This window comes from Schistocerca nitens, chromosome 2 (assembly GCF_023898315.1).
Source record: "Schistocerca nitens isolate TAMUIC-IGC-003100 chromosome 2, iqSchNite1.1, whole genome shotgun sequence".
Lineage (NCBI taxonomy): Eukaryota > Metazoa > Arthropoda > Insecta > Orthoptera > Acrididae > Schistocerca > Schistocerca nitens.
In genome coordinates this window covers 31,435,263-31,463,097 of record NC_064615.1, presented here as the reverse complement: position 1 = coordinate 31,463,097, position 27,835 = coordinate 31,435,263, and the positions used below count along the sequence as shown (strand labels likewise).

At 42.7% G+C, this 27,835-nt stretch overlaps 1 protein-coding gene across 1 annotated transcript in view; it reads right to left on the bottom strand.

The window, feature by feature from the left end:
- Nucleotides 1-27,060, bottom strand: part of LOC126234246 (leukocyte elastase inhibitor-like) — a 57,562-nt gene extending 30,502 nt beyond the window's left edge. The window contains exon 1 of the mRNA XM_049942939.1: nucleotides 26,912-27,060. The gene's annotated coding sequence lies outside the window, so the exon portion shown is untranslated. The remainder of the gene's footprint in view (nucleotides 1-26,911) is intronic.
- Between the last annotated feature and the right edge of the window lie 775 nt (nucleotides 27,061-27,835).

Below are 27,835 nucleotides of genomic sequence, written 5' to 3'. Positions count from 1 at the left end.
GTTCGTCTCTTAGCATAAATGACAGCGCAGGAGACTGCTCGGGTTACATCCTTACTACTGTCTCATGTCCAATTTCCGTATCTCTTGTTACATTAAAGAACACGTTTGTCGGTATCGTTTCTGGAGGGCCTCTAGAATTTGCGCCCTCAACTGCGTGACTGTCTAATGTCAATGGTAATTAACTAGGGAACGGCGCAACGTAACGACATTTTTCTTAATGATTTCTCAACACGACCTACCCTTAGATACCATTACAAGCTTGTCTGTTTCTGGACACCCTGTATAGCTACGCTTCTCTTGAAATTTACTCTCAGCCCAGTCTGCTTCAAGAAAATTTTCTTGTGCTGCCTAGACAATGAACACAATGCAAAAACACATAGTACATTTGTTAAATGCGGTTATCAGATCACTGACATATGTAGATTACTATCCAGTCTTAACTATTTCGTCTTGACTAATGCTGTGTTCTGTCTTCTCCCCACACTGTGGTCGTCTATCCATCTTTACGTAAGCACATTATGTTTCGCTAACAAAGTGAAGGTACAATAGGTTCACGCATCACTGACATGCCAAGTGCAGCATCGATTTTGGCTCAAAGAGCAGGAGCTGTCTTGGAGAGGTCTAAGAAAACTGTTTCATTTGGTAATTCTGACTGGTGATTTAGTAACGTCAGCTCAATGGGCTGTGCACAAACGAGAATCAGAAGCGTTATTAAGTATCTATTGACCAATTCAGATACTGTAGAATTCAAGCACTGCAAATGGCATCCTCACGATGGAGAGATTTACCCTCAGACGAAACGTAACTAAATTTATAGGGGCACTTGAACTCTCAGAACAGTTGACATTGGAGGTCTGAATATTTTCATCAGATAAATTCAGAGGCTCTGCATGATATCAGAAGGAAGCCGCAGTGTGCGACTTGGGCAACGCCAATTAGTAGATATATATTTTTTTCATTTGATTTGTGAACAAAATACAATAACTTTTTTACAGAACTGTCGAGTTGGTTGGGTGCAGGATAAGGGACTAAAAAGGTGGTCAGTTCCTCGGTCAAAAGGTACTACATCCGCAGTTAGTGGCGTCAGAAATTTTATCGGATTATTGTTGGAGGAATCGAAAAATCGAGGCACTGAAAGCAATATGGATGTCAGAACTGAGAAAAAAATTTGAGCGATAAAATTATGAGTCGGGTCGGTACGTAGGTGGGAACAGACGAGGTGTGTCTCGCACCTCATTTGAGCCTCCACTAACCCGATAAAGGGCGAAGACAGAGTGCATACTGCCTTACAGACGGGAGATTCGTAATATGCAGTCTATATTTAGCGCTGAAGAACCCTTCTTGTACACGATCACAACAAATGCTGAGGTATACAGGAAATCAGCATCTCTGTAAATCGCCAGGTACTTTGCACCGCAACTAAGTAGGTACGTTGCACTTAAACACTCCTGTGTGAACAGAAGTGACTAATGACACAGGCACTACGCAGGTGTCAATGTATCTTCCTATGAAGAAGAGTCAACTACTACAGTTACGAAACGCTATTTCGGTGCGGTAATGTACTACCATATGTGGGTGAAGAATTGAGTAAGGAACCTGACATCGACAACTATTGACAAGAGCTGATAGAAGCACACCAACTTTCCTACTGACAGGCGTTGGTTAATTAGTGTCAACTGTGCTCATGGAAATGCTTGAAGTTAACGCTGTAAGTATGGGGACTCACCTGTGGAAAATCCCACGGCCTACGGTACGCTTGTGTGCGTGTAGCAATGCACCGTCTACCGTAAGGCTGAAGGTCAGCTGGGACGACGAGCCAAAGCGAGTACGGGAACTGGAAGCTGCGCAGCGCGCACTGGCGTTGGCATATGCCGGGTAAACAGGCAGGCGGCAAGAGAAAGCTACTGTGACGTCGGAGAAACACCGCTTCCTCATGGCTGGGCTGAATCAGAGCTAGCTCTCTTTCCTCCTCCATAATAATGATGCACGTACGTGCGGGCACAGGTCGGCAGCTAAAGGCGGCTGTGGAAGCAGACGAGGCAAACTGCAGGATGTTAACAGCGCTACGCCACGCAAGGTAATAGTTTGCAAGTGGAACTGAGCGTCTAGGGACAAACGGCGAGTTATTTTGCTGTAGAGCACACTCCGCACTGCCAGAATTTATTCGGAATGACGTTATGCCGTGGTCCAACGCATAATTATCTGCCTTATGTGTCGTCTTTGAATGCTGGGGACATCAGAGGCTTCAACGACTCCTAGCAGTTACAGTCTCAGACAAACTCAACAAGCCGAACTTTTTATACAGGGTGAAAAATATTTAAACCGACAAACTCTGGGAGGTTGTAGGGACAACAAAACAAATATTTTTCCCTAATGTCATTTTTTCCTACGAGGATTATTTAAACCAGTGGAGGCCATATTACGATCTCCAGTTCTAGGCAACTACTCTCCACCAGTGTAGTAGTGCATTGTCTGTTTACTAATGGATCGATACACCTGGAGTGAGTACAATGATATGGTTGGTGCGTACTACGTAGCACACCACAACGGACGTGCTGCACAGCGGGTTTATCAACAACAATATCCTAATCGCCGTATCCCGCATCTTACGACATTTGCTGCTGTGTACCAACGTCTGCGTGAGACCGGGTCATTTAGCAGATTACCTGGACAGGAACGCCGTCGCACGGTAAGAACGCTGCAATTTGAGGAAGCTGTCTTGCAGCATGTGGAACGGGATCCTTCAATCAGTACTTGTGAAACTGCACGTAACATGGGGACGAATCGGGCGAATGTAGGAACAGTCCTTCGAGAGCACTTGTTACGTCTATTTCACTTACAGCGTGTCCACAACCTGGAACCAGTTGATTATCCACCCAGAGCACAGTTTTCGCAGTGTTACCTGGAACAGTGTGCAATGCATCCTACATTTCCATACTCTGTGTTGTTTACCGATGAAGCAACGTTCGGGCGTGATGGAGTCTCGAACATGCACAATTCGCATGTTTGCAGTAAGGATAACCCACATGCCACAGCTACTAGCACTCATCGCATGCGGTTCTTCGTTAATGTGTGGGTCGGTGTTGTTGGGGACTGTTTAACTGGGCCGTATCTGCTAGCTAGGCCATTAAATGGCAGACACTATTACAATTTTCTAGCCAGAGCTTTACCAGAATTGCTGGAAGACGTCCCGCTTCCTACAAGACAACACATGTGGTTCCAACATGTCGGGGCGCCGGCACATTTCATTTCCTGGACCGACGGTTCCCAGAAACGAGGATTGGCAGAGGTGGTCCTGCACCATGGCCTGCTCGATCCCCAGATATGTCCCCTCTGGACTTTTTTGTGTGTGTGGAGAGATGCGCAACCTTGTTTACGCAACTCCTGTTGCATCAGAAGAGGATCTGGTTTTTTTTGTGTGGTTTTAGGGCGCACAACTTCAATGGTCATTCGCGCCCAGACTACGTTAGGAATGCACCGCGAGGCACAAGGTTAAAACAGCAACTAAAAGGAAAAACACGATAAAAGACAGGCAGAGGATTAAAAAAACAGCGTAATCAAATGTCCTTAGAGAGGTTTGTCAAGTTGATAAAACGAAGAACGTGAGCAGCTGCTCGTGGGTCATCCGCTAAAATGGCATCTAGAGTACATGGCAGGCCAAGATCAAGACGCAGTGTGTTAAAATCCGGACTGGACCTTAAAATGTGGCGGACCGTCAGCAATTGCCCACATGGGCAGAACGGCGCCGGCGCAGCCGTCAGCAGATGGCGATGGCTGAACCGGCAGTGTCCAATTCGTAACCGGGCCAAAACGACCTCCTCCCGCCGAGAAGGGCGGGAGGAGGACGTCCAAGCCGCGGGAAGAGGTTTCAAGGTCCGAAGCTTTTTGTCCTTAAGTGCAGCCCAATCGGCATGCCACAGCGATAAAATGCGCCGACAAATGACCCTGCTACAATCTGACGAAGGGACAGAACAAGAAGCTGTCCGAGGCTGGAGGACCGCAGCCTTGGCCGCGGCATCTGCAGCTTCGTTCCCAGGGATACCGACATGGCCAGGAACCCACATAAAGCTAACCGGAGAACCGTCGTCCACCAGCTGCTGAAGAGAGCGTTGGATCCGGTGCACGAAAGGGTGAACCGGATACGGATCACTGAGGCTCTGGATGGCGCTCAGGGAATCGGAGCAGATGACATAAGCAGAATGTCGGTGGCGGCAGATGTAAAGAACAGCCTGGTAGAGGGCAAAGAGCTCAGGTGTGAAGACCGAACAATGGCCATGGAGCCGGTATTTGAAACCCTGTGCCCCGACAATAAAAGAACACCCGACCCCGTCATTGGTCTTAGAGCCATCTGTATAAATAAAGGTCATATTAATGAACTTCGAACGAAGTTCGACAAAACGGGAGTGGTAGACCGAACCGGGGGTAACTTCCTTTGGGAGCGAGCTGAGGTCAAGGTGAACGCGAACCTGAGCCTGGAGCCAAGGTGGCGTGTGGCTCTCGCCCACTCGAAAGGCTGCAGGGAGTGAAAAATTAAGGTGTTGAAGGAGGCGACGAAAGCGAACTCCAGGGGGTAGCAGGGCAGAGACATACAACCCGTATTGACTGGCGAGAGAGTCGTCAAAAAAGGAACGATAAGACGGGTGGTCGGGCATTGACAGTAGCCGACAGGCATACCGACAAAGCAGTAGATCGCGCCGGTAGGTGAGTGGCAATTCACCAGCTTCAGCATGAAGACTCTCGACGGGACTAGTATAAAACGCTCCGATCGCAAGACGTAAACCCCGATGTATGGAGTTGAGGCGGCGTAAGATGGATGGCCGTGCAGAGGAGTATACGAAGCTCCCATAATCCAGCTTGGAGCGGACGATTGACCGATATAGGCGAAGTAGGACGGTTTGATCCGCTCCCCACGACATACCACTGAGAACACGGAGGACATTTAGAGAACGGGTACAACGGGCAGCCAAATATGACATGTGGAGACCAGCTAAGTTTCCTGTCAAAAGTAAGACCTAAAAATTTTGTTGTCTCCACGAATGGGAGAGCAACGGGACCGAGTCGTAAGGACGGTGGGAGAAACTCTTTGTAGCGCCAGAAGTTAATACAGACAGTCTTCTCGGCAGAAAAACGGAAGCCATTGGCGACACTCTAGGAGTAAAGACGGTCAAGAGAACGCTGAAGACAGCGCTCCAGGAAACATGTACGCTGCGCGCTGCAATAGATGGTAAAATCGTCCACGAAAAGGGAGCCTGATACATCAGCTGGGAGGAAATCCATGATTGGATTGATCGCTATGGCGAAGAGAGCGACGCTCAAAACTGAGCCCTGTGGCACCCCATTCTCCTGGCGAAACGGGTCTGACAGGACAGAACCCACACGTACCCTGAACTGTCGATCCATTAAAAAGGAACGAATAAAAAGAGGGAGGCGACCGCGTAGGCCCCATGTATGCATGGTGCGGAGAATGCCCGCCCTCCAACAGGTGTCGTAAGCCTTCTCCAAATCAAAGAACACAGCTGCGGTCGGGCGCTTCCGCAAGAAGTTATTCATAATGAAGGTCGACAAGGTAACCAGATGGTCAACAGCAGAGCGGCGCCTACGAAATCCACATTGTACATTGGTAAGTAGGCGTCAAGACTCGAGCAGCCAAACCAAACGAGAGTTAACCATTCGCTCCATCACCTTACAGACACAGCTGGTAAGCGAGATGGGTCGATAACTGGAAGGCAAGTGCTTGTCCTTCCCCGAAGAGGATCTGGTTGCCCGGATAGTAGCAGCAGCAGGAACAATTCAGGATACTCCTGGGGTTTTTGCCCGTGTCAGACAGAACATGATCCCACGGTGTAACCTTTGTTTACGTGTCAATGGAGGCATTTTTTAAAATCTACTGTAATTGAAATTGGGTTGTGTTAATGTGTTGTCTCTTGGTCATAAAAAATGGAAAAGTGTTTGTTGGTTTAATTTGCCGCCAGATAAATCTTCCTCTATCGGTTTAAATACTCCTCATAGGGAAAAATATTTGTTTTGATCTCCCCTACAACCTCCCAGAGTTTGTCGGTTTAAATACTTTTCACCCTGTATGTTGTCAGGCAACTGTCTGTCTGTGACATCAGACCACTAATATCTCTGAGATGCATCGACTTCTGTTATGGAACCCGTAGTGAGAAAGAGTTGACACTTTTATTTAGCACTAATGCCAATAACTTTTATAATTTCAATTCTTCGTTCCTGTTAAAGATGTTTTTGTGTTTCTGAATATCTGTGGCCCTTTTTTACATCGTAGCGTAGTAATGATTACATCTTACGAAAACCACAGTGTCACAGAAAACAGTTTGTTAGTTCTCTGTTCACAGTGCTTGATATACTGTTATCGCTGCTGCTGATTGATCTGACTTGCAAAGGCGACAACTACACTGGGTTCCTTCAGGCTGAAAGAATCAGTCACAGTACTTTGAGAACGATCTGTAACATTGAATGCCATCATAAGAAACGGCTAGTCTGCCAAAGACATAGGAGGTGAAATTAAAGCAATAGCAGCCCACCGTCGCCAAAAAGAAGGCTTTTGACCTAGGTTTCTACACTACCATGTTCAAAACTTAAAAAACATAGGAAATGCACTACACCCTTTAAGGTCTAGAACGTCAAATGAGAAACAACCAACTAAAGAGAAAGTTTCCATTTATAAAATGTCACACATACGGAATTCAGAATAAAATGAAAGGTGTGTGAATATTCGAACACTGCAAAGGACTTATTCCCATCGCTTGCCCCAGTAGGAGTGTACAAAATCCCGTGCATAGGAACTACGTAGAGAAGGATTAGCGCCCTCGTAATACTAACACAAGAGGAACTGTCGCCTGGGCAAGACGGACAAACCACCAGTAGCAGATCACGCACTGGGACCAGGCAATCACGAAATTCGTTTCTCTGACACTGCAGTCTTGGCAAGATCTGACCATCACTACGCTGAATTGTACGGAGAAGCCACAGAAATTATAAATCACAAAAACAATTTTCACAGAAAAGAAGAATAATTTAAATTATATAAGTTGTTGGCGTTACTTCTAAATAAAACAAGAATTCGTCCCCGCTACAAGCTCCATAACACGTCGGCTTGACTCCGGATCTTAGATTACGGTCTTATGACGTCACGAACCTACAACTGAGTGGACACACAATTCGGATTGATGAGCTTTTTTGAGACTGCTTCCTGAATAGATCACGTTTCTGATGATTTCTACAGCAATCTAAGGTGAGACATTAGACATAATTATGCGTTGGACCAAGGCCTAACGCCCATTTTCAGGAATAGCTCCTTTTTTTTAGGATGTTTCACTTTTACGAAAAGTACACGTTCCCATTAGTTCATCATTCCATCATCTTTACATAGGACTTGGAATTAGGATGACATTATGCGCAGCCGGGTCACATTACTACTATATGGTAGCGCCCTGAATAGGCTTTGCTTGCAGTACACACCGCAGCAGGAGAAACTTTAAATGTAACTCGCTGATGGTTCTCTACGATACGTGTAGTCCAACTGACTTCAGAACTTAAGAGGCTAACCAAGTGCCGTAATTGTCTGTCATACACTCTAAGCTTTCACTGCCGTTTCTTTTCTTTATTTGGAGTATGAGCTCTTCCACAGTAGTATGGCAGTTGTCTTAAGTCATTGTACAGGCTAAGTTCACAATGTATTTTCGCCATCAGAGTCAAGACATTTCACGAATGTTGCTGTATCAGACCTTCGGCTCAAAAGTCTGATGATCATTTCTTTCAAAGTGGCAAATCTTTTCTCCGTGGCAACAGAGATGAAGCAAGTGGTCAGCGATTCGATACGCTTATGCAAACACTTCACCAATGTAATTTACGTCTAATTTCCTTTATTACTGGTGTATGTGATGCGAAATGAAAGACTGTAATTACCTAGGGAAAGAGCGTAGATAGGGTCTTTTAACAATAAGCAGTCCAGATCGCTCTAAATTATTTTTAATTCTTGGAAGAGGCTTGGTTTTTACCTGCGTCTTCAGGCCGAAGACTGCAAATCAGGTGTGGAGCCATTTATCACGGTACTGCTGCGTAGTGCCAACGTATTGGCAGTACCTGTTCGTGGTACCAGACGGTACTACACATTAACTCCGTGATAAGCGACGGCTCACTTCATGTGGAGCCTTCGGCCTGAAGATGGTAGTACAGATCGAAACAGATTGACAGAATTAAAAATAATTTTTTGCGATCTGGAGTCCTATTTTTAAAATGTTAAGTACGACTGCATCGTTTCCTCAATGACATCGAAAATTATATGATTAGGGTTAACTGTGCCATCATCGATGATGCCATTAGAGGCGGACGCAAGTTTTAATTGGACTGAAACTGGAAAGTAAATCGGGCAAGTCGTTCTCATACGCACCAACCTGGCATCGGCCTCAGATGGTTTAGAGGAATCGTGGCTGATTTTAATTTGTATTTGAATTTCCAGACTAGCAGTTAAGATTCTCCTTCTGAATGACAGTCCAGATTCGTAATCTGTGCACCACCACGCTTCGTAAAGGCTTGGTAGACCATATAAGAGTTACTAATTGATACAGCATTTAAGACCGTGAATTATGTTTAATTAATACTAACATTCCAGAATGAGATTTTCACTCTGCAGCGGAGTGTGTGCACTTGCCCGCGAAAGGCAAAGGCCCTGAGTTCGAGTCTCGGTCCGGCACACAGTTTTAATCTGCCAGAAGTTTGTTTCAGTACTAATATTGCTAACAAAAATGGCATATTTTATTAACGAAGTACACAATAGGTCACCTCTTTATTTTAATTCCCGTTTTCGGCCGAATTAATCTACAGATCTAAAATATTGAAGTAGTCTAGTTTTGGCGATCTACTCAAGCTCCATGCTGGTAATAGGATATGGAGATGGCCTATTTCGGCCGGAACAAGCCATTACAATGAATAACTAAATCTTCATTAAGTTTTGCTCACAAATTTATGATGGTGCCAGTAGAATCATCGATTGATGTACTGCATTCCAATGAAAGTAGTTTGACAATTCTGCTTTATGACGTTGTGCAATGGTATAATGAAGAAACTTTTAGTCTCCTTGATTTGCCTTGCTTTCGAGATACCACAATCAAATAATGCGTGTTGTAAATGTTTTATAGCTCTGAACGTCAGCTTGTTTTCAACAAGAGAAAATTCAAATTCTGTACTGCGTGTGGTGACCTGAACACTCAAAACTAGCGGCTTCACAGGAGAAAGTCTGCTGAATCTCTTTATAGACGAAATCCTTTCATATATGTGTACATTTCACGTTCGTTGTGCGTTTTATATTACTTCTGGCAAATGTTACGTTTCTCACTGTGAAAATTATGTTTAAGTGCAGTGCCTCACACTTCGCAATCGCACAGTCATTGTTGCTAAGACAATACAAGCGCGCTTACTATTCAGCTGTAACGGCTGGTGAGGAGCAAGGCATTAACTGAACCTCTGTACGTCAGATCTTAATATGAGTTGTAACGTGACTCAACATTTTTCTTCAGGTACTTTAAACTTTAGTATCTTGTTTTTATGTGCTAGGAAACCACAGCGGCATCATTTTTAAGTGAGTGTGGTGTTATATAGCCTCCGGATGTAGAGTTTCCACGTTCAGGAAGGCGCGCTGAACGGTACGGTCGAGTGGCTGGCGTCATCTAATGGCACCGCCATTAGTCAGCTCGTTTTGAAAGGTGACTCCTAATGGCGAGACGGCAACACGTAGTGGAAACACCGTACTTCCTCAGAGTATATCTAGTGGACATGCGAGGAGCGTTACATCTGGCTAACTTTTTTGTAAGCAGTTAGTGGCGGAAGGCAAAAACGATCAAAGGAAGTAGCAAATTTATATTACAGTCTGAATAATCGATTCTTGTTTTATCCATTCTTGAGGAAAGTAACTTTCGATAGCTTCCTTACTAAGGCTGCAGATTATTTCTCCCTTTTTCTTGTTAGGATGGAGGTTGTGCTTGTAAACATTATATGTTTAGTTTCACACCATTAACATCTTCAACCATCGCTGTTTGTGAGCCAAAGGCTACATAGTATATTGAAACCATTCATCCCTTCGTTGTTTGAAACTTACCAGCTTGGTCCTTTCATGAAATACGAGAAAGCAGTAGTTCTCTTCTTCCGAGTTTTGAGTGAGACTTAGCAATGCACATAGACTTTCTATGTACTCTCAGTGTCTCCCACTGCAGTTTCTTCAGCATTTCTGCTACACTCTCACCCTGACTGAACAACACTTATCAATGGCGCAGCTCATCTTTGTCCTGTGCTTTCGAGTAATCCAAGTTGTTGCTGGTAAACGCCCAGCTGCAATTGGTAAGTATCGGTTCAGCGGAAAGATCGAAGTAAAGGAATTACGTTCTCTGAGTTATTCTGTTTAAGTCTACCATCTGCCTTCCGTGTAATATGGTACATCAACCTTACATCACTGCTTACTGATTTTTGACTGAACTGATTCCAGTTACGAGTGGGCCAGCACACTCCATAGTATTTTCTCTTAGTGCCCCCTACCAGTCTCCGACAAGCACTGTTCGCCATCAGTGTCAAAATTTTGCTAACTATTTGACCTCACGATATATAACTGAAAAGCCTCAGAGCTACAAATGTTAGGTTTATACACATCTAGAATAGTAACAGTATTATCATACTTTCCTTAACCCTATGAATCCTTACAATCTAAAAATTTTAATCAAAATTTTTCACAAAATTGTCCTCTGTATTATAATAACGAATAGAAGAAATTGGCAAAAAATCAATTGTTTGAAAGTAGTGGTTTCACTTTGGAACCACTGAGACTTACAGTTTTCAACAACTATCATTTCATGAGAGATATCTGACAGATTCGCATTTTTCTAGACACAATCCCACAGCTTTAAACTTCCACGAGCTCTTTAATGCCTACAAGTTATAGTCCTAAATAACAAGCAAAAATATACCTGAATTTTAACGAATTTATATGAGAAAAATACTGCTCCAGTAGTTTCATTTAGAAATAAAAGCAGCAGTACAAACTCAAATTTACGCTCCGATAACTTTAGATACACTTAACGTTCATTGCCAATTATCTCAAAATGATCAGCATAAAATGCGAATGTGTCTTACAATCATGTAGCAGTCTCTGTGCCGACTGTTGGTTTGGGCCGTATTAATGGCTGCTACAATGAACTATATTTGTATATGTTCCTCAGTGTATCACTATATGTCTGTTTTGCAATAGCATCGGTGATTTCGCGAGAAAGGCACTGGTACTTCAAAAATTAATAAACCACTTGTATTGAAAGAGTTAAGAACGCCAAGTCCCAGATTCATTTGTGAGAATGCGTTTGGTTTTGGCTTTGCAGACAGACAACCAGTGCAACCATGCGTGAGACAAGTCGACTTTGAAGGTATTCATGGCCGCTTTGGTTCCTATATGTACTTCCTTCTGGATCTCAGAAGAAAGGAGGGAGCTGGTTTTCCATAAAACTGGTGCTAGTCGTATCGATTCTTAAAAAGGATAGCCCAAGTACTATGGCTTCGAAATACAAGTTCTACACTTCTTCAGATTCACTTTCGAAGTTTATTAGACTTTAAAGTCCCCACGTAGCAGGCCATTAGAGGCACCAAAACATATGGCGGAGCCCGCTGAGAAAGTTGATTATCGTGCGGTAATTAACTTTCTTCATTTGAGGAGGAAGCTGCAACAATCTTGTTGAATTCTTGAAATTGCACAGCAACAATACACCGGCACGGTACAGTGGTTAGGTTGGGCAGATGCTTCCAGTGTCAGTGTCTAAGAACAAAGTTTTCGATCAGTACCGTGATTAGAAATAGGAGGCCCTAGGCCTGTAAAGATTTATCACAACCAAGCGAAACTGGAAAATAAATTTTAGTCACTTTTCCACAACATGCACGACGTTTGGAACGTCAGGGAGGTCGCCGTCTGCTGGGTTCCTACACTGTTCTCATCCTTTCAAAAAGGCCGACGAACGGTGTCGGCAGCTGTCTCGCCAATCCAGAGAACGACTTTAACCTCCTAATCACCGTGGGCGAATGATGGGCGTTATGATCCTGACCTCAGAGACAAGGAGCAAAGCAAGGAGAGGAAACAAGTGGATTCACCTTCGCCGAAAAAGGCGAAAACCGACCATCATCGGGCAAAGTGATGCAGATTGTCTTTTGGAGCTATATTAGTGTGCTTAATGGCTATACTCTGAAGGGGGTGTGTGTGCGGGGGGGGGGGGGGGGGGGGAACTGTAACAAGCGTATTACGGAATTACGACGAGAGGAAGCTGTATAAGGGGGTGTTCTCTCTTCATGGCAACGACTCCACTTATTCCCCAAGGAACAGTCACAAATTATGCTTCTGTGGGCTACGAAATTTTGCCTAGTCTCTCGTACGCTTTTGACATGCGCCAGGCGACTTGTCCCTCGTTTGTCCGATGAAGAAACCATTGCGTGACAGACGTTTCCAGAATGACGACGGCATGATTTTAGAGGTGCTACGTTTCCTGAACAAGTAGAAGACAGACTTTTACAACCAAAGTCTACGTGAAGTCTTCCATTCTTGGGAGAAATGTGTCTCATTTAAGTGTAAATGTGCAGAGGAGTAATACCAAAACAAAATTTCATGTTCGCAGCTTTATTTATTTATTTATTCGAGATATTAGAATTTTTGTGCTTTGTTTGCTTTACTCTTGGAAATAACTGTTCACAAACGTGTGCGCTTCCAAAGAAAGATAACATATCTAACAGATGACTATACAACAACAGCTATTTGTATCTGGGCCGGTATGATTCGTAAAATTCCAATGAAGAGACATGGTTAAATTTTGATTCTACTTGGATGTTAGGTTGCTACTAGATGCTTTCCAACTTAAAACATTCTGGTATCTTATGTATATCATTTGTAAATCTTGTCGCATAAATACAGAAATTTTCATTATTTTTCGAAAATCCTGAAATCGACTTTCAAATACTTGCATCAAATCTATAAGTATGGTTGTGTATTCCATCCCATATTTAAGACTGTTTCAATTTAACTTTACATGAACGAAATATAATGGACTTTTTTCTTATCGTGTGATAAATTCTCACTTCTTCGGCCGCATCGATACTCTCTTTGGGCCACAAGCCACCCGTGGGTTAGACACACCTGTTTTAAACGAAGTCGTCAGTTAGGGTGTTTTGTTGATATTCGTATTGTTAACCAACTCAACTTCAGTTCCAGCAATCAGTTCCGTGAACATGACGCTAATAACGGCTCGTGGAAGGTCGAGTTCGAAGAGATTTTGTCGGACCGGAAATTTCACACTATGTGCAAAGTACTGGAGAAGGACTAAGAGCGAAATTCTAGAAATAGAAATTTTATTAGAAGTTAACCTTTTTGCCCACCGTGTTAAATTAGACGAAGTTCTGTATTCAGTCTTTGCTAAGAGTTATTTGTTGGTATTCATACAGAAAGCACGCAACACACACACACACACACACACACACACACACACACACACACACACACACAAAAGCTGTCTACTACTATCCAGAGAGACGGCAATGCCATCTGCTTCCACCAACCGTCTAAATTGTTCATTTGTTTGGGTTGGCTGTTGAATGCATTTTTCAACAGGTGCGACCTGTTCCCGTGAGCTGGTCCACGGAAATGCATGCATGTTTCATCAGGTCGCTCGGAACAGTACTCGTACGCTCTTCCTCGTGCGGGACTATGACAACGCAGGTATGCAAAATGAGAGCTTGCCTGTGGCATTGCACGCAGAAATTGCTTCTAACGAAATTTTTGGTTTAAAACCCACAGCGCCCTTTCATCAATTTTAAGCCAGCTGACGCATTAAGGACAAAGAAATGCGGCCACAAGGCCTTAAATTCTTTCTGTGAATACTTTTTACACAGTGACAGAATGGCAAGAATAAAACCCCTTTTGCAAGTGTTTCTCGTTCAGAGCTAAACCCTGTGCCCTCTTACTATTAAATTTAAGCCGCCATTATTAAGAAGCTAGTAAGTTTTGTTATGTATGATTTATTACAAATTCTACTCCATATTTCCCTACATCTCTTGAAAAGCCAAGTTTTCTAGATACCAAGTACCTGCATGACAAAACACGCCCATTTAAACTAGTTGCCACACAAAGAAAACGATGACAGCCACGGATGCACAGATCATTTACTTTTGACGTAATTTTAGGAGATATCAGTACAACCACCTGCTTTGTTACCTTAATCGAAGCTATATAGAAATACCTCTGGTGTTACTGGTGTGTGGTAATACCCTTGTTCAACAAATATATGTTGCGCTGCACGACCTTACATTTCTGTAAATATACAGGCCATATAATAAAACAACTTATCAGTTCGTTATTTGTATGCGCCGTTCGAATTAATGAAGTTCGGTGGCAGAAGGAACAACACTTTTGGTCAGGCGAATACACGGTTATAAATACAAAATCAAATACGGGTAATGCAGGAGTAGGTTTAATAATGAATAAAAAGAATAGGAGTGCAGGTAAGCTACTACAAACAGCATAATGAACGCCTTATTGTGGCCAATATAGACACGAAGCCCACGCCTACTGCGGTAGTACAAGTTTATATGCCAACCAGCTCTGCATATGATGAAGAAATTGAGAAAATGTATGATGAAATAAAAGAAATTATTCAGGTAGTGAAGGGAGACGAAAATTTAATAGTCATGGGTGACTGGAATTCGACAGTAGGAAAAGGAAGAGAAGGAAACGTAGTAGGTGAATATTGATTGGGGCTAAGAAATGAAAGAGGAAGCCGCCTGGTAGAATTTTGCACAGAGCATAACTTAATCATAGCTAACACTTGGTTCAAGAATCATGAAAGAAGGTTGTATACATGGAAGAACCCTGGAGATACTAAAAGGTTTCAGATAGATTATATAATGGTAAGACAGATTTAGGAAGCAGATTTTAAATTGTAAGACATTTCCAGGGGCAGATGTGGACTGACCACAATCTATTGGTTATGAACTGCAGATAGAAACTGAAGAAACTGCAAAAAGGTGGGAATTTAAGGAGATGGGACCTGGATGAACTGAAAGAACCAGAGGTTCTACAGAGTTTCAGGGAGAGCATAATGGAAGAATTGACAGGAATGGGGCAAAGAAATACAGTAAAAGAAGAATGGGTAGCTTTAAGGAATGAAATAGTGAAGGCAGCAGATGATCAAGTAGGTAAAAAGACGAGGGCTCGTAGAAATCCTTGGGTAACAGAAGAGGTACTGAATTTACTTGATGAAAGGAGAAAATACAAAAATGCATTAAGTGAAGCAGGCAAAAAGGAATACAAACGTCTCAAAAATGAGATCGACAGGAAGTGCAAAATGGCTAAGCAGGGATGGCTAGAGGACAAATGTAAGGATGTAGAGGCTTGTCTCACTAGGGGTAAGATAGATACTGCCTACAGAAAAATTAAAGAGACCTTTGGAGAGAAGAGAACCACTTGTATGAATATCAAGAGCTCAGATAGCAACCCAGTTCTAAGCAAAGAAGGGAAGGCAGAAAGGTGGAAGGAGTATATAGAGGGTCTATATAAGGGCGATGTACTTGAGGACAATATTATAGAAATTGAAGAGGATGTAGATGAAGATGAAATGGGAGATACGATACTGCGTGATGAGTTTGACAGAGCACTGAAAGACCTAAGACGAAACAAGGCCCCGGGAGTAGACAACATTCCATTAGAACTACTGACAGCCTTGGGAGAGCCAGGCCTAACAGAACTCTACCATCTGGTGAGCAAGATGTATGAGACAGGCGAAATGCCCTCAGACTTCAAGAAGAATGTAGTAATTCCAATCCCAAAGGAAGCAGGTGTTGACAGATGTGAAAATTACCGAACTATCAGTTTAATAAGTCAAAGCTGCAAAATACTAACGCGAATTCTTTACAGACGAATGGAAAAACTGGTAGAAGCTGGCCTCGGGGAAGATCAGTTTGGATTCTGTAGAAATGTTGAAACACGTGAGGCAATACTGACCCTACGACTTATCTTAGAAGCTAGATTAAGGAAAGGCAAACCTACGTTTCTAGCATTTGTAGACTTAGAGAAAGCTTTTGACAATGTTGACTGGAATACTCTCTCTCAAATTCTGAAGGTGGCAGGGGTAAAATAAAGGGAGCGAAAGGCTATTTACAATTTGTACAGAAACCAGATGGCAGTTATAAGAATCGAGGGAAATGAAAGGGAAGCAGTGGTAGGGTAGGGAGTGAGACACGGTTGTAGCCTCTCCCCGATGCTATTCAATCTGTTTATTGAGCAAGCAGTGAATGAAACAAAAGAAAAATTCGGAGTAGGTATTAAAATTCATGGAGAAGAAGTAAAAACTTTGAGGTTCGCCGATGACATTGTAATTCTGTCAGAGACAGCAAAGGACTTGGAAGAGCAGTTGAACGGAATGGACGGTATCTTGAAAGGAGGGTTTAAGATGATCATCAACAAAAGCAAAACGAGGATTATGGAATGTAGTCTAATTAAATCGGGTGATGCTGAGGGAATTAGATTAGGAAATGAGACACTTAAAGTAGTAAAGGAGTTTTGCTATTTGGGGAGCAAAATAACTGATGGTCGAAGTAGAGAGGATATATAATGTAGACTGGCAATGGCAAGGAAAGCGTTTCTGAAGAAGAGAAATTTGTTAACATTGAGTATTGATTTAAGTGTCCGGAAGTCGTTTCTGAAAGTATTTGTATGGAGTGTAGCCATGTATGGAAGTGAAGCATGGACGATAAATAGTTCAGACAAGAAGAGAATAGAAGCTTTCGAAATGTGGTGCTACAGAAGAATGTTGAAGATTAGGTGGGTAGATCACGTAACTAATGAGGTGGTATTGAATAGAATTGGGGAGGAGGTTGTGGCACAACTTGACTAGAAGAAGGGATCGGTTGGTAGGACATGTTCTGAGGCATCAAGGGGTCACTAATTTGGTACTGGAGGGTAGCGTGGTGGGTAAAAATCGTAGAGGGAGACCAAGAGATGAATACACTAAGCAGATTCAGGAGGATGTAGACTGCAGTAAGTACTGGGAGATGAAGAAGCTTGCACAGGATAGAGTAGCATGAAGAGCTGCATCAAACCAGTCTCAGGACTGAAGACAACAACAACAACAACAACATCATCATCAACATGCGCCGTTCCTCCTGCGTAGGAAGAAATCACCATTGTAGAGAATAATAACCGGGTTTACTGACGTAACGCAGTAAAGTTTCACCTTGAGTTGCAATCATCTTTAGTATGTTGTAGTAAATGAATTCTGCCTGCCGGGAAATGATAGTTTCCCCCAGAAAGATCGTTTATGAAGCTACGCATCAGCCAAACTATATTACAAAATAGTTTACCTTTTCTACGTGCCTTTTTATTTTTATTCCGTTACAAGGAGTAGAGCGGGCTATTTGTGATCTAGCTGTCGCGTTTCTTTTCAGACAGTTATCAGGCGAGGTACGGAAGGGATAGCGCAGCTCCCAACTGGGAGTTAATGAGAGGGGGAAGGGAGGGGATATCATAAGCGTCTGCAGACGTTCTTCTAGAAGGATGGAGGTCAGCACCCGCAAATTATCGTTTTAGTATAGGTTAAATGAGTTGGTTAAATTTCGATATTGTCATGCCGTAACAAATTTTGCAGATGACACCAAAACTTATATTCCAAACAATTAATGGTTACCCTCTCAGCATATGAATAAAAACCCTGTACCCAGATTCCAAGGGGCAGTGGCAACTGCCCAACTACCCCCTCCTACCGCCCGCACCACCCTTCCCCTAAGAGGAGGGTTACCACTTCTGGCATTTGTCTTACAAGCAAGGGAAACCATGTTCGGAAAAATATAAACCGCTGTACTTTCGAAATAAAAAGTTATTTGTAGCACTCCAACAGCGAAGTAAAACCGCAAATGTTCTTGTGCACGTAAACTCTTTCCTCATTTGCAAATGTGGTCGAGAAAGTAATTTCCTGTCTTCCCGCATCTACCGTCTTATTTTCTCTCTGCTGACGCTGGCGCACTGCACGAATATCGCAGGTAAATCGTCAACCAGTTGTTTAGGACTGTACATTTTCAACTTATTTCACAATAATTACTAGCACTGAAATATTGGATAAACAGCTAAAAGTGGAAAAGCGCCTTAGAGCACGTTCCGGATCCAAATCCATTTTTCAAAAGCTTTACTAAAAGGTGAAAAATATTTCCCAAAACTTGAATCGAGGCAAGCACTCAAAGACTCAAATCTTCAACGCTTTACTGCGCTAACTGCTTTTAGAACTCATTAAAACCTTTTTTGAAAGATGAAACCGCTGTTTGACTATTACTTTCTGTACTACGCCATTATCAAGTACAATGCTGAAAGTGTTAGGTCATTAACATGTCATATCTGTTAAGGCAGTCCCAAGAAAAAAAAACCTCGATGGCTGAAGTCAGATTTTGTTAGCCATATTTCATAAAAAGAACTGCAGTTGCACATAGGCTCTATTGCGATGTTAACTTTCTGTAAATGGACGATTTATCGCTCTCAATAGCGGAAACTCAAGTTTTTAAAAAGACTAATGACAACGTTCGCTTCATTCCTTTTTTCGAAAAAGGAAACAAGTTCGGTAGTTATGTGGGCATGTGCCTCTGAAGAGTATTTGACCGTAGTTGAAGCTTCTATGCAGTTTAAGCGAACAGCTTTACAATTTTCATAGTATCCGACTTAGATCCTGCGTTAAGTGAACAGGCTAAATGTCATTTCACTTTGAAGTACAGTGAAACGTAACTAACTCGATAGGCGAGGTAATACTTTCACTGTCGAAGGAATATAACTGGAGAAATACGAAAGTTTAAAATAAAGAACTCTGGATGTTTTTATAGACAGTGAATGTGTGAATAATTTAAATTCTAACTATCAACTTGGCGGCCAGTTCGACAAGTTACCATTATCACAAGATTGAATTGACTTATTTCTTACGTTTAATTCCAAAACATTCGGCTGTATCTGGTGCATTACTTCATTTCAGCTTCGGAAAGTAGTGCTGCACGTTAAAGTAACATACTGGAATACTGATGCACAGTAGTAGTTAAGTAACAGTACTCATACCAGTAGTCACCAAATTTGTTTTGTAACTGGCAACACTGCAAAAAACTGAAGGCTATAACGCGTGGGAAAGTTTACACACGTGGTGTGCTGTGCTGACAAATGTTTATAGCACTGAAAGTAGAGCAGGAACAGAAATGGAGGAAGCAAAAATGCAGTCCAAGGTAACAGACTGACGCTGAAGATCCTTCATAGAACACTGTGTTCGGGAAAGCACCAATTTACACAGTTGCACACTGCCATATCGTCTAAATAATAAATATTGATCAGGCTACATCACTGGTATCGTACAGTGCGATAAATAAGAAAAAGAAAAAAAAAACAAATATTGTGATGTCCCGTAATAAGCTGCCAGACTGATTTTCAGCGGCGGTTCTTGCACAGAACGTCTTTTACAACATGTCACAGCGCGAAATTTAACGGAGCTGCGAACTCTTGTTCCACATAAATACAGTATCTAATACTTTCTCAGCAGGGCCACAACAAATAGTTTCACTGTGTCATTCTTTGCTCCGACTTTTTTATCGGAGTAATAGGATCATTACAAACAAACGCGTAGTCTGAGCGGCGAACAATGAAAATTAATACGAAGCACACTGTTTTATGGAAACTAATTCGAATCTCCCAGGCAAAGTCGCAGAAATGTTGTTCATTTGCGTGAAAGTTATTGCTGAATATTAATATATTGCGTCGGACCGCCTCTAATAATAAATATCTCCTCTTTTAGAGTTGATACCGCGCTGAACTGGTCTAGGAATTTCGTGTAAAACTCCATGACAAACGTGGAAGGTATACAGCTATAGGCAAATTTAAGCAAATCTGAAAAGTCATAGAAAATCAGGGAATTTACCAAAGCGTACGAAAGGTATGGACGTCGATCTATAGGACATAGTGCGGAAAGGTTAACACAAAAACTTTGATTTTTCAAAAAATGGAACCTGCATCAGAAACTTAAATACCTGAAAGATATTTCAGTAAAAAGTTCCAAATCTAGGGAGTTACTTATGCAGTGCTTAGACAGCGTAGGAGAATAATGAAGACAATGCAGCAGTGACAATTTATTCAACTGCACCAATTTTTCCCTTGTCGATCTATCACGTCGAACACGCAGACAGCCATGAAAATCTCTGATTGGTTTCACTGGTATTGTGGACGGCTTTATTACTATGCTAAGCGATAAAAATCCGTTTTGAACTTAATGAAACTGCTTTCGAAATTCCTCATCTGCCAAAGACGTGTACAGTTCAGGAAAAGTGCCAGGCATTTTATAAATTTATTTTTGGCGTGACTGTCTTGATTCACAGAAGGCACAAACGGGAACGGTGTTTTGATTGGTGGATGGTAAAGCTGTTCCTCTCTGAATATCAGCTTTGCGTATGCAATATCACACACGATAGTTACTTGACTAATTTGTTTCATTTACTTTTTGCAAGAAGAAAGAACCTTACAGTTTATTACACCTTTTAAACGCTTAAACTTTGCTGGCAATATTTGTTATATTTATGCACTCTGGATGGCCGCTACGGTCGCAGGTTCGAATCCTGCCTTGGGCATGGATGTGTGTGATGTCCTTAGGTTAGTTAGGGTTAAGTATTTCTAAGTTTCTGATGACCTCAGATGTTGAGTCCCATAGTGCTCAGAGCCATTTTTTTAACTCTGCCGTTAATAAAGCGGAAAAATAAACCTACTGACGTAAGAGCCCGGGACAAGATTTGGCCTCCTCGCAGGTTCTAAGTCTTTTTCGTCGTCTTAATTTGCTGTTTGAGATATAATGGGGGGATTTGCTAGTTCCATGAACTGAAGAGAACCGTCTAACCATAAATGAACTACGTTTCCATGAAAGTTTCATTAACCCAACATCGCGAGGAAGTATTCAGCTTTGAAAAGAAAAAACATGGCTAGACTGTGACCGTTGGTCAGTAAGCTAAAGCGGTCCTCAACGCTAAGGCTCGTTTGAGCACCACTGTGCTAATCCAGCTGACCAGCAAGTTGTTTTTGCACTTCTCCCAGTGTACCGAGAACCACTGCGACCACTTTGAATGGTTTACGCCAGTCTCACTGTAGTTCGCTTTTCAAGTCCTCGCATCTTAAGTTTCTCGAGGTGTCTCGTCGATTCTGCTAGGACCTGGGATGAGAATGTTAACGAGCCACACTTCCTTTTCCTCCACTCTTTTGGTGTCCCAGCATTCGATGCGTCTGAAGTCTCAAGTCCCGCAATAATTTGGCGTGTTCGTTTGCTACAGCTTTTGCTGGCTTGCGATTCCATCAGTTCTTTGCCACTAGCGGATGACAATTTCGACAAATTCCAGCGGGTCATTTATTTCACAGGACTGTGCCTCTGCTTATAATCTATATCCATACTCCGCAAGCCATCCGACGGTGTGTGGCGGAGGGTACCTTGAGTACCTCTATCGGTTCTCCCTTCTATTCCAGTCTCGTATTGTTCGTGGAAAAAGATTGTCGGTATGCCTCTGTGTGGGCTCTAATCTCTGATTTTATTCTCATGGTCTCTTCGCGAGAGCAATATACTGCTTGACTCCTCGGTAAATGTATGTTCTCGAAACTTCAACAAAAGCCCGTACCGAGCTACTGAGCGTCTGTCTTGCAGAGTCTTCCACTAAATGATCGTGTTACTAAGCGCGCTGCTCTCCTTTGGATTTTCTCTATCTCTTCTATTAACCCTATCTGTTACGGCTCCCACACCGGTGATCAGTAGCGATCTTTTTTCAACCTTACCTTCTTTTCAGAGACTGCATTTTGGATCGTCTTGAGTTCTCGATTCTGGCTACCATGGCGTTACTCTTGATTGTTTCTGTGCAGCAGAAACAAGTCTAATTTCCTGATTTATGGCTTTGTTAGTTAACACCCGATGTTTTCCTTTCCTATTTTGCGTTTATCTTGTTCATAAAGTGCTCATGAAATGCTTTATTCCTCGAGCTGTTGGTTCAGCACTGGAATGCAGCTTTCCAGTACTGGTTCTTTGTTAGCTGTACTTTGAGAAGCTTCGTGTCGCTAGTCTGAATTAGAGAAGATGCTTGGTTGTCTTTTACACAGTGTGCTAATGCATGCTTCTGTTTCTCCACTGCCTGCCTCAATTGCGACAGTCTTAGACCTACTTACAAAATTTATATACGTATTGAATGTGGTAATTCGTAATTAGAGAAGGAAAGGGAAATACTGAAAACGATGAATGCGGTCAGCTTTTACACGTGATACCATCACCAAGGCAAGAACTAGGTGACTATTATGGCGAATAAGACGTCATGTAAAGACGCGTATTCTAACTTTCAAAATAATGAGGCATGGAAAGAAGATTTTGAAACGCAACAAGCTACGCCTTAAAAAATATTAAAAGATGAGCATGTCAGAATACATTGGGAAAATAGGGGTTTTTAGCAGGTAAGTAATTGTAACAGTGCTCAAGGTAAACAAAAAATGCCACGACTCTGGTAACCAGCTGCATCATATATTCCAACCTCGTGTAATGCTACATTTCATTGTCATCCGTGGACTTCACCATGTTGTAAAACTATCACCTTGCAATCTATCTTCGGCTACGCTGCAGAACTAGTACACAACATTTCAACTATTCTATTAACGGCGACTTCGTTGAACTGTGCAGAATGATGGAATCGCTAACTTCACAACAGTGACTTATACTAAAGTATAACAAATTTTATTGAAGCTATAATTTCATGTGGCATCTGATGATAAATGTCCCTTCTGAATTTCGCAGTGGTCAAAACTAGAAGAAAGTAAGTTTAGGCACATTAAGGAGTGACATCATTTGTAGCACGCTGTCAGTTTAGACCAATAAACCACCTACGCCCCATTCTTTAAGGAATGTAACTACCGTGAACAAGACAGCTGCAAACCTGTGATTATATTACAGATGAGCTATTGTATTGAATATTTGATGTGTAGCATGTAACCGAGAAAAAAAAATTAGAAAAGGTTTTAAATTACCTTGGGTGTTACTAAACCGCTTCAGCTGTAATTAGTACTTTATTATTGGATGACTACTAGTTTCGTGGCACTAAAAGGCACATCTTCACGTGACCAACTGTATAACAATATAGAAGGAGTAACAACCCTGAGACATACGCTGGTATGGTAAATTAAGATTTTAAAAAGAGAATTTAAAAAATATTAAAAACTTTTACATGAGTATCAAAATTTTAGTGCTGACATGACACAAACATTAGCGAGAAAGTTCGGAACCTTTTTTATCCAACATTCGTCGTCCGTCAGAATAAAACCCATAAAAGGCAGTATGTCATAGAATAAACAGCCGGACTCCAGGATAGTGGATGGGTCAAACACGTCATACCATAGGGATCCATCAGTAAGGAGAAAATAAATGAAAACTATTAAGCCCTAATTTTGAGCCAGAATGAAAAGCCAAGAAGTAGTTGCCACAAAATGGAGGGATTTTCTACCTGGACCAAATCCATCAGGTAAATAGCTATCGACGGGAAAAGCAGAACCTGGAAACGGCACCAACCGCTTCTCCGATCTATACGGAATCGCGAACAGCTATTTACTTGACGCATCTGGTACAGGTAGAGCATCCCTCCTTTTTTGTCGCAACCACTTTTTTTCATTCTGGCGCAAAATTAGGTCTTAATAGTTTTCATTTATTTTCTCCTTACAAAGGGATCACTATGGTATTATTGTTTAGGGCCATCCACTATATTGGAATCTGGCTGTTTTATTCTATGACATACCGCCTTTTAGCGGTGTTTTGTTCTGACGGACAGAGAATGTTGGGTAAGAAGGTTCCGACATTTTCCGCTCTAATGTTTTAGTTATACGAGTTCTAGCATTTTGATGCCCTCATGCCACAGTTTAATATTTTTTTAAATCTTAAAATAATTTACGTTACAAGTGTATCCCTCAGGAAATTTTATTCCCTCTGGATTTATCGTTAGAGAGATGTTCACCAGAAGATATGACTTTTAGTGTCATTAAACCAGTAGCGATCCAATAATAAAGGGCAAAATATAGCTGAAAATTAATACCCAAAATTACTTCATAGCTGTGGCTGCGCTACCTACAAGGTTGCTGAAGGTCGCTGAGCGCTTTCATTTTCAAATATTGAATGAATATAGTCTGGGTATTTTCTAAGCGCCGTAAGTGTCTCGGGACTTGTAAACAGGTTGTAACCGTATGTCTTACTGTATTAAACTTTTTACGTAAAATTAAACCCACTAGTAGATTTCGACAGCGTTTTTAATTTTTATATTCGGTCGATAGTTTGACAATGAAATTGAAGTTTTTGTTGCTCCTGGGCGACGTTAGCTAGGCACCCTGGAACTGAGAGCGGGTGCTATGAACCACATTAGCAATACAGTAACTTAGATGATTAAAGTAATCAAACTCTGATATGTAGTTTAGAGAGAGTCGTCATTCTCAAGTGTGCAAGTGAATGTGAACATCATGTAGTGTAAAACAGAAATGACCACGATCTCTGAGCAAGTATCCGCAAAACACGTAAACAAGTTAACTGTTGAGCCAAAACAATGTACTCGTGCTTTGTGCATACTTGTTCGAAGATCGTTCCCATTGACGACCATGCCACGCGTACCATGTAATGTCCGAGTTGTTATGCGGACAGTATATCGTGGCAATCGACCGCGACCGTAAACAAACCAGAACTTTGGCTACGCGAGGGGAGTGGAGCGGTGCGGGGGAATCAGCACCGCCTCCCTGTCGAAGGGCTGCCATCCTACGTCGCGTTTTGTGCTTCCGCGAAAGCAAAAGTGACATAACGGTCAAAAAGCTCACTGATTTATTATGCGGTGAAAGTCTCATTCGAATCCCTTTACGCAACAGGATTAGTCTCTTCACTCAATTCAAAATCAGAGAGAGAGAGAGAGAGAGAGAGAGAGAGAGAGAGAGAGAAGGACAAAATCAGAGAGAGAGAGAGAGAGAGAGAGAGAGAGAGAGAGAGAGAGAGAGAGAGAGAAGGAATAAATAACCCAAAACGCAAAGCAAATTAGAGAACACAAAACATTCGGTAGTGGTTACAGCGCAATTGTTTACTGCGGTTGGTAGTGGTAGTTCAGGCCTGAACTCTACCGGTATCTTAAGCATCCTTAGTTCAAAACACTCCCCACCTAAACAGCCACGATATAGTTTACGAGGATGAAGTGTCCACATCCTTTTGCACGTGCGAGAATGACCATTCCCTCAGAACTAGCTGTTAGGGCTTAATAAAAAAATTATGTAAACTAATAACATGATGGAATCGATGGGATTCCAATTCGATTTTACAGAGAGTACTCTACTGTAATGGCTCCTTACTTAGCTTGCGTTTATCGCGAATCTCTTGCCCAACGTGAAGTCCCGAACGACTGGAAAAAAGCGCAGATGAGGCCTGTATATAAGAAGGGTAGAAGGACGGATCCTCAAAATTACAGACCAATACCCTTAACATTTTTGTTTCAGGATTCTCTAACATATTCTCAGTTCGAATATAAAGAATTTTCTTGAGACAGAGTAGATGCTGTGCATGCATCAGCACGACTTTAGAAAGCATCGCTTCTGCGAAACGCAACTCACCCTTTTTTCACACGATATCTTGCGAATCATGGATGAAGGGTATCAGACGGATGCGATATTCCTTGACTTCCGGAAAGCGTTTGGCTATGTGCCCCACTGCAGACTCCTAACTAAGGTACGAGCATATGGGATTGGTTCGCAAATATGCGAGTGGCTCGAAGACGTGTTAAGTAATAGAACCCAGTACGTTGTCCTCGATGGTGAGTGTTCATCGGAGGTGAGGGTATCATCTGGAGTGCCCCAGGGAAGTGTGGTAGGTCCGCTGTTGTTTTCTATCTACATAAATGATCTTTTGGATAGGGTGGATAGCAATGTGCGGCTGTTTGCTGATGATGCTGTGGCGTACAGGAAGGTGTCGTCGTTGAGTGACTGTAGCAGGATACAAGATGACTTTGACAGGATTTGTGATTGGTGTAAAGAATGGCAGCTAGCTCTAAATATAGATAAATGTAAATTAATGCAGATGAATAGGAAAAAGAATCCTGTAATGTTTGAATACTCCATCAGTAGTGTAGCGCTTGACACAGTTCACGTCGATTAAATATTTGGGCGTAACATTGCAGGGCGATATGAAGTGGGACAAGCATGTAATGGCAGTTGTGGGGAAGGCGGATAGTCGTCTTCGGTTCATTGGTAGAATTTTGAGAAGATGTGGTTCATCTGTAAAGGAGACCGCTTATAAAACACTAATACGTCGTATTCTTGAGTACTGCTCGAGCGTTTGGGATCCCTATCAGGTCGGATTGAGGAAGGACATAGAAGCAATTCAGAGGCGGGAAGCTAGATTTGTTACTGGTAGGTTTGATCATCACGCGAGTGTTACAAAAATGCTTCAGGAACTAGGGTGGGAATCTCTGGAGAAAAGGAGGCGTTCTTTTCGTGAATCGCTACTGAGGAAATTTAGAGAACCAGCATTTGAGGGTGACTGCAGTACAAATTTACTGCCGCCAAGTTATACTTCGCGGAAAGACAACAAAGATAAGAGAGATTAGAGCTCGTACAGAGGCATATAGGCAGTCATTTTTCCCTCGTTCTGTTTGGGAGTGGAACAGGGAGAGAAGATGCTAGTTGTGGTACGAGGTACCCTCCGCCATGCACCGTATGGTGGATTGCGGAGTATGTATGTAGATGTCGCACTTCAAATTTAGCGAGCGTCTAGTGTCAACCCGGAGGGAGTCAAAGTTCAGAAATGTGGAGTAATAAATAAATATTTCTCAAAACGAAAACTGGCGTTACCTGTCTCTGTGCGAAAGCAACCAGCAAGCGCAGAATGGTCAGCAAGTGCAGCGGCCTTCTGTCGACAGGAAAGGTGCAGAGCCCAGTGCACGCAACCGTCTGTGTAGCGAGACTGCGGCCGCTGTCGGTCGGCGTTCCGTATTATACTGTCCCTGGCCGCGACTGTGTTGTCCCGCGTTGCCGCCGAGAAGAGCCCGGGGGGCGGGCCAGCGCGTCACGGCCCCCCCACCACCAGTCAGCCGCGCGACGTCACTCTGCCTGCCAGCCTGCAAGGCCAGCCCACAGCACAGCACAGCACGGGCGCGCCGAGCTCCCGCGAAACCGCAGTGACGCACGCGGCGAGATCAGCCCCCATCCCGCATATCAAACCTTCTCCTCCCACTCCGCTGCTCGTGCCCTTCCGCCCCCATACGGCCGTTCGGCTGCCGGAGTGTCTGTGGTCTAGGGGAAGCCCGAACCCGCAACGTGACCGGTCGCACTGAGTGCAATCTATGAATGGGAGGTACAGTGTCAGGGACTTCCAAAACCCGTACGTGGGTGACTCAACACTGAGACCAGTAGACGCCAGTGCGGCGTTATCTTCATTCGGAAATGTTTGACTTATGAGACACACACCGATAGTACCCAGCAATGTCACACCAGAAGAAGTCCAACACTTTTTTTTTTTTTTTTTTTTTTTTTTAGCGTATGGTTAATACAGACATACGAGGACTATCCACAAAGTACATTACGTTTTGGAATTAAAAATAAGTAAAGTATTGGAAATATTTTTTATTGTATACACATGACAGCCACACTTAAATGCTACTTTTCTACATAGTTGCCATTTAAATTAAGGCACTTATCGTAGCGATGGACGAGCTTGGAAATTCCTTCGTCGTAAAATTCGGCCCCCTGCGCCTTCAACCACGTAATGACTGTCTT